General features: G+C 39.0%; 1 protein-coding gene across 1 annotated transcript in view; it reads left to right on the top strand.

The window, feature by feature from the left end:
* The first annotated feature begins 5,273 nt into the window (after positions 1-5,273).
* LOC136874640 (uncharacterized) overlaps positions 5,274-8,128 on the top strand; it is a 173,335-nt gene continuing 170,480 nt past the window's right edge. The window contains exon 1 of the mRNA XM_068227902.1: positions 5,274-5,367. The gene's annotated coding sequence lies outside the window, so the exon portion shown is untranslated. The remainder of the gene's footprint in view (positions 5,368-8,128) is intronic.

The following is an 8,128-nucleotide window of genomic DNA, read 5'->3' as shown; positions in this document are numbered from 1 at the left end:
TTTCAGTATCAGGAGACAAACAACGTGGGGGTAAGAAAGCCCAGGAACCCTTAGGGTGGGGGGCGAGGTGGGTCAGATAAACAAATTAACGAAAATACTGTCGAATCCATACCTTTTGGGGTCGCTGAGATGAATAGTGACCCTCCGTATTTTTTTTAAAGTTCAAGTTCAACCCCATTTGGGGTGGGGCGAGGGGGAGTGATATATAAAATTAAACGAAAATCTTGTCGAATACATAGTTTTTGGGGTCGCCGAGGTGAATTGTACACACAGGATTTTTAGTACCACGAGACAAACCACGTGGGGGTAAGACAGCCCAGGAACTCTTAGGGGCAGGGGGATAGCGAGGGGGCTGATATATAAAAATCATCGAAAATTGTGTCGAATCCATACTTTTCGGGGTCACTGAGATGAACAGTGACACTCCGGAATTTTTAAAGTCCAAGTTCAGCCCCCTTCGTGGTGGGGGCAATGGAAGAGTGTTATATAGAAATAATAATGATATATATAGAAATAATAGTGTCGAATACATAGTCGCTGAGGTGAATAGTGACACTCCGAATTTTTAGTATCAGGAGACAAACCACATGGGGGTAAAACACCCCAGGAACCCTTAGGGGCGGGGGGGGGGGCAAGGGGACTGAGATATACAAATCATCGAAAGTAGTGTCGAATCCATACTTTTCGGGGTCACTGAGATGAATAGTAACATTCCGATTTTTAAAACTCAAAGTGTAGCCCCCTTTAGGTTGGGGGAAGGGGCAGTGAGATATAATAGTAATCGAATATACTGCCGAATCCATAGTTTTCCGGGTAGCTGAGATGAATAGTAACATTCCGGATGTTTAAAGTCTAACTTAACCCCCCTTTGGCATAGGGGGTGAGAAAGGGTGAAAAAAATTGTCAGAAATGACCGAGATAATGGACGTGTGTATGTTCCAGACGTAAATTAGTGAGACCATTCTAGGCATCTTAGATATTTAAAACTTGGTACCAGACAACCTGATGACTTCAGGATCCCTAGAAAAATCTCAAATTCTCATGTTTCTCTGAGGGGTACATGCTGGGAGTTTCAAACCTGCATAAGAACACAGTCAGTGATATTTATCCAGAATCTAAGGTTTTATGGGCTTAAATGTTTCCTTAAAGTCCTGATTTTTAACCAACTCCCCCATATCAAAATCGCAGAACAATCTCTCAGACAAGTTAGGAAATTGAAATTTTGCAAAATTATAGCTTTTAGCATGTAACCGACTGAAAATTTACGAGATGTTTAAAAGTTTTATTTTTTACCTCCGAAAAATATCGAAATATGGAGGCAATTTCAATGACGGCGCAGTCCTTCTTTCGATGTATTTCGTGGCTAACGGTAAGTCGTATCACAAAACGGATGGCACAATCTCCGTTCAATTTGGAGTGATCTACAACTTCGGTCCTATGACCTTTTGTCGTATCTCTATCCCTTATACATTAAATTTTTCATTATTTCTTGACTTACCTAAATTTTGCACTTTGTACACGTACAATTGATGGTTTGATTCACTTATAGGAAAGATGGGATCATCAAATTCTACACGAATATTGGTCCACCCTGTAGATATATCTGAGCCAAATTCTATGTTTGAAGCTGTCGCATAAGTATCTGAAAAGTAATGCACTGTGTGAAAATCTTACACAAATTTCACCCCATTCAACGTTTCTAAAGCATAATGAATTGTGTTAGACAAGTGCAACTGTCGTTATCATCACAACTCCACAACTCGCACTTTACATTGGAAACATCGGTCTGCGGACCTCCCTATGCTTTTTCTCGGATAACGCCAATTTACATGCAATTTAATATTTATTATTATTAACTTCATGTACAGTGATTTACTTCGATATCCGTATACAATCTGAAATACCGTAGCGAAGCACGGGTATAATTGCTAGTTATTTGATAAGATAATCAGCTATGTTGGAAATGATATGGAAAGGAATGTGATGGTAGCAGGTGACCGCAATTTACCAAATGTCAATTGGGAAGGTAATACGAACGACAGGAAGCATGACCAACAAATGGCAAATGAGTTAATATGGGAAGGGCAGCTGATTCAGGAAGTGATGGAACCAACTAGAGGGAAGAATATTTTGGATGTGGTGCTGATAAAACCAGATGAGCTGTATAGGGAATCCGAAGTAATAGATGGTATTAGTGATCACGAAGCTGTTTTTGTGGTAGTTAAAAATAAATGTGAAAGAAAGGAAGATATTAAAATTAGGACTATTAGGCAGTACCATATGGCTGATAAAACAGGCATGAGGCAGTTTCTAAAAAGTAACTATGATCACAGGAAAATGGTAAATTAAAATGTAAACAGACTCTGGGATGGGTTTAAAGCAATTGTTGAGGAATATGAAAATAGGTTTGTTCCTTCAAAGGTGGTAAGGAATGGTAAGGATCCACTATATGATAACAGATAAGTAAACAGACTAAGAAGGAGGTGCAGACTGGAAAGAAATAGAGTTAGAAATGGTTATGGCAGTAAGGAGAAATTGAAGGAACTTACTAGGAAATTGAATCTAGCAAAGAAGTCAGCTAAGGATAACATGATGGCAAGCATAATTGGTGGTCATACAAATTTTAGTGACAAGTAGAAGGGTATGTATAGGTACTTTAAGGCAGAAACAGGTTCAAAGAAGGACATTCCAAGAATCATTAATGAACAAGGGGAGTGTGTATGTGAGGATCTTCAAAAGGCAGAAGTATTCAATCAGCAGTATGTAAAGATTGTTGGTTACAAGGATAATGTCCAGATAGGGGATGTGAGTAATACAAAAGAAGTATTAAAATTTACCTAAGATAACAATGACATTTAAAGTACCGTACTGGTAAGATAAAAAAGGTGAAAACTAGAAAAGCAGCTGGAATTGATAAGATTCCTGGGGATATACTAAAGGCAATGGGTTGGGATATAGTACCATATCTGAAATCTTATTTGATTATTGTTTGGTTGAAGGAGCTATACCAGAAGAATGGAGAGTTGCTATAGTAGCCCCTGTGTATAAAAGAAAGGGTGATAGATATAAAGCTGAAAATTACAGGCCAGTCAGTTTGACATGCATTATATGTAAGCTTTGGGAAAGCATTCTTTCTGATTATATTAGACATGTTCGCAAAATTAATAACTGGTTTGACAGCAGGCAGTTTGGGTTTAGCAAAGGTTATTCGACTGAAGCTCAAGCTTGTAGGATTTCAGCAAGATATAGCAGATATCCTGGATTCAGGAGGCCAAATGGACTGTATTGCGATTGACCTATCTAAGGCATTTGATAGGGTAGATCATGGAAGACTACTGGCAAAAATGAGTACAATTGGACTAGAAAAATAATAATGTTATTTGCTTTACGTCCCACTAATTACTTTTTCTAAAGGTCTTCGGAGACGCCGAGGTGCCGGAATTTAGTCTCGCAGGAGTTCTTTTACATGCCAGTAAATCTACCGACACGAGGCTGTCGTATTTGAGCACCTTCAAATACCACCGGACTGAGCCAGGGTCGAACCTGCCAAGTTGGGGTTCGACGGCCAGCGCCTTAACCCTCTGAGCCACTCAGCCCGGCGGACTAGAAAAAAGAGTGACTGAATGGGTGGCTATATTTCTAGAAAATAGAACTCAGAGAATTAGAGTAGGCGAAGCTTTATCTGACCGTGTGATAATTAAGAGGGGAATTCCTCAAGGCAGTATTATTGGACCTTTATATTTTCTTATATATATCAATGATATGTGTAAAGAAGTGGAATCAGAGATAAGGCTGTTTGCAGATGATGTTATTCTGTACAGAGTAATAAATAAGTTACAAGATTGTGAGCGGCTGCAGGGTGACCTCGATAGTGTTGTGGGATGGACGGTGGGCAATGGTATGATGATAAACGGGGTTAAAAATCAGGTTGTGAGTTTCACAAATAGGAAAAGTCCTTTCAGTTTCAATTACTGCGTTGATGGGGTGAAAGTTCCTTTTGGTGATCATTGCATGTATCTAGGTGTTAATATAAGAAAAGACCTTCATTAGGGTAATCACATAAATATGATTGTTAAAAAAGGGTACAGATCTCTGCACATGTTTATGAGGGTATTCAGCGGTTGTAGTAAGGATGTAAAGGAGAGGGCATATAAGTCTCTGGTAAGATCTCAACTAGAGTATGATTCCAGTGTATGGGACCCTTACCAGGATTACTTAATTCAAGAACTGGAAGAAATCCAAAGAAAAGAGGCTCGATTTGTTCTGGTGATTTCCGACAAAAGAGTAGCGTTACAAAAATGTTGCAAAGTTTGGGCTGGGAAGATATGGGAGAAAGGAGACGAGCTGCTCGATTAAGTGGTATGAAGATAAAGTTGGAATTCAAGAGGACGAATTGGGGCAAATATTCGTTTATTGGAAGGGGAGGTAGGGATTGGAATAACTTACCAAGGGAAATGTTCAATAATTTTCCAATTTCTTTGCGATCATTTAAGAAAAGGCTAGGAAAACAACAGATAGGGAATCTGCCACCTGGGCGACTGCCCTAAATGCAGATCAGTAGTGATGTGATTATCCCTACTTCCATCCACTAGACCAGCGGAAGACGTGCTTCATGAGAGAAAACGCAAAAGAGAAGAAATCTGGATCGAATTCTATAGTACAGATGCAATGATTGACAGAGGCTGGACCAAATAAACTAACCAGAGCATGCGAAGCTCCATCACAAGATTCGCTATTCACGGATTCCACCACAAACTGTGTTAAACAAAACAATTCCATGAACCAAACAGTCAGTGCATATGACACTTCACGTACTGCAAAAATCGAACCAGATCATTGAACGAGTGCAGTGAGGAGATCCAACTTCCTAAAACTCCATGCACATTCGTGGGCTGTTATTATATTATTATTGGTAGTTACATGCTGTGATGAATCACAGTCATCTAGACCCGACTAATAATGGTTATGTCCTTTCCCTAGTTGAATAATTTATTCCGTAGGTCTTTAATTTAAACACTGTGTTCATCGAAGAGGTTCAGTGGCTGGACGGAGGCTATTTATGCGGAGTCCAATAACGATCAAGAAGTGTCCGTATACCCTGGAGTTGTCAGTTTATAGACGCAGCCTGTTCTACTGCCTGATAGATAGCAAATTTGTTCTTAAAGGGTTTGTTTTAAGTGATACGAAGTTATAATGTACTACTATTAAGCTACATCGCAATATCTGGTTTGGTTTCGAAGTGACAGGTTTGTTATAAGCCAGTAGTACCGTACCGTTAACTGTGTTACTTCTCTTTAGACTTTCTTCATTGAGGAATTGCGATTTCTATCATTTTACGCTGTGTCCACAAGCTCTACCATATTGTCGGTAATGTTCAAGTCTCAATCATTTACTTTTGCCAAACTTGTAGATATCAGTTGAGAACCGTAGTAATGAAATACGGTACTAATCTCTCTGAGTTTCAGATTTCTACATGTTTCGAGCTACCTCTATTTTGAAGGTTATTTATACTTAAGCATTAATAATTTATACCTATATAACTAGCGTTCTTTTTGAACAATCGTAGCCTTTGCATTACAATCGCCGGCAAGTCTTCCCCTCTTGTATTCTAACAGTGTATGTATCCCAGTTTAACTGAATCGGTTATCTGGATTTAATGTTATGTGTAATTTTTCTGAAGTGCCAAGCACCCGAAGAATTAAGGATGGTGAATTTATTATCTGCGCACTTTTTAGCGATAGATTTACTCACTAGTGCTGAATCAGTCGACTTCGGTTATTGACGTGTCCCGTATCACTGTATGATCAGTTGGACGAAATAAAATACAATACAATACAATACAATCTTTGAAACACAAACTAAGAATCGCTTATGATCGCTGTGCGACATCTGGCGTACAGTTTACGTACTCGTACTGTTGTCGTTTACACAGCAAAGCCAAACTATAAAATTCATGCTAGAAACAAGTTTCGGATCGAAAAATGTTATATAGTATTATATGTTGTGTGTGTGACACAGTTGTTGGCGTAAGATAATATAAGTTTAGAAAATTCATATTGATCGATCATATTATCGATTCAATTCAGATTTCATTTCCATTCAGTTGGCGGTACTACCGGAACCGGCAGTGCTCCCTGCATACTCCTGAACCCAATACAAAAATATATCACTAAAAAGTGCGCGTACAATAGAAAGAAATTGTAAGATTTCGTGTATAATTGTAAGTATTTATTGTGTTGATGTGTTATTTACCTTTGTGTGCAATGTAAAAGTGACGCTGTAAATGTTGTTGTGTTTTTTACACTGTAGGGCTGCAAAAGATGGTAGTAGGGCTTGGAATCTTCCGAGTTGTTTCGTTTAGGGTGTCTGTAAGCTTATCTGAATGTATAGAATTCTTGGCATATCAGTTTTGTTATGTATCATTACCCCCCAGTGCCGGATTAAGATGTTTGGGGACCCTGGGCTATTTAAAAATGTGGTGCCCATCTTCATAACATCACGTAAGCCTAGCATACTGAAGTCGTTATAGAACTACTTCCACTCAAATTGATAAATATGGAAGTGTTGAAATAGACTACAATTTTTCTCTATTTTTCATGTTAATATTTCATAATTATTAATATTAGGGGCACTTGAATGGGCATTAGGATTTACAATATTCACTTCTGTCTGTCTGTTAAGTCATCAGCCCAGAGGCTGGCTGGATCCTCAAATAGCATCACCAAAGGTTATGCAGTTATAAGGAAACCCCAAAAACCAATGGCAGCACCAAAATGAGGTGTACTAGGCAAGACGAGTGAGGTAATTTGCCATTGCTTTCCTCACTGGGTCAGAAAGTACTATCGCAGCATGACTGACCCTATGAGCAGCACCTTTCATAACATTCAAATACACTAGTCATGCTCTGAATGTCATTACTAAGCACTGCCCATACCCCAGCAACTTCCATATTGTCACAGCCATGGATGTTGACTGGGACTTCGGTGGAAGCTACACTTTACTCTGGCCTGTGCCAAGAGATGAATGCAAAAGTACTGTATCCATCAAGAAATGACAGCAGGCAAATATTCTGTTATCGACATGATTCTCTTGTTGCAAGTTGTGATGTGATACCTGTCACACTGTTTGCCACATATAACGCATATAAAATTGTCATCTGGATTATGAAAAGACTTCACAGTGCATATCTTTTGGTAAATACCATGAATGGAGAGACGTGTTATGAGATGTCTTTGATCTTGATTTTCTTTGGCCCAGTTTCTCTCCAACATGGCATCTGAGGTATAAAAGTCGGGGTTGATTTCCTTTTTCTTTTCTTCCCTTCTGCATAGATGTTCATTGTAAGCTCCAGTAGATGGCAGATGGAGTTGCATTCTGAGGTCCTGAATGTAAAAGGTTTCTTTGGCCAATTGATACACTAGACACGATGGAGCCGATTTTCCAACTCGTAAAGTACATTTAAGAAAGCATGCCTTTACTTTCTCTATCCTTTTGAGATCTCTGAGTTTGAGATGATCCCAAATTAATTCCAATCCGTAAGACAGGACAGGTGATATTACTGTGTGGAATAACATTATTGCCGTAGATAATGCTGCGAGATCTTTTATCTTGTAGATGGCCCTTGTCGCTGCCGCAGCTCTTTCTTCTGTGTGGTAATTAAAGGACAGTGCTGTGGTTTGAAGAGTACTTAAATTTGCAGACTGTTGTTAGATCGTTGTTACATAGAGTAAGAGTGTCTTTTGTTGAAGGTCTCTGTCCTTTTCTAAAGGTCAATTGTACCGTCTTCTGAAGATTGATCGTGAGCTGATTTTCATTAACCCACTTTTCTAACTCTAAAAACTCTAAGCTGTCTTTGTTTGATGATCCTAGTACCATGTCATGTGCATAGAGGATAACTGTCATGTGGGGGTGAAGATTTTACTATATTCGTGATGTTGACAGTGGTAATGTTGAACAGTAAAGGGCTAATGGGGTCACCCTTCAGTACTCCATTCGTTTGTCCGATTGGGTCCAAAGTGTCGACTGCATCTTCATTCTCTATGTAGTTCACCATCAAGATGTTATTTGGCAACTTAATAAGAGGATGAGCTTCACTGATCATGTTTTTTATCTTCGTTGGGAGGATTTC

The sequence above is a fragment of the Anabrus simplex genome, chromosome 5, assembly GCF_040414725.1.
Source record: "Anabrus simplex isolate iqAnaSimp1 chromosome 5, ASM4041472v1, whole genome shotgun sequence".
NCBI classification, from domain to species: domain Eukaryota; kingdom Metazoa; phylum Arthropoda; class Insecta; order Orthoptera; family Tettigoniidae; genus Anabrus; species Anabrus simplex.
Note: the sequence above shows the minus strand (reverse complement) of the source record. Positions and strands in the feature narration are given on the sequence as shown.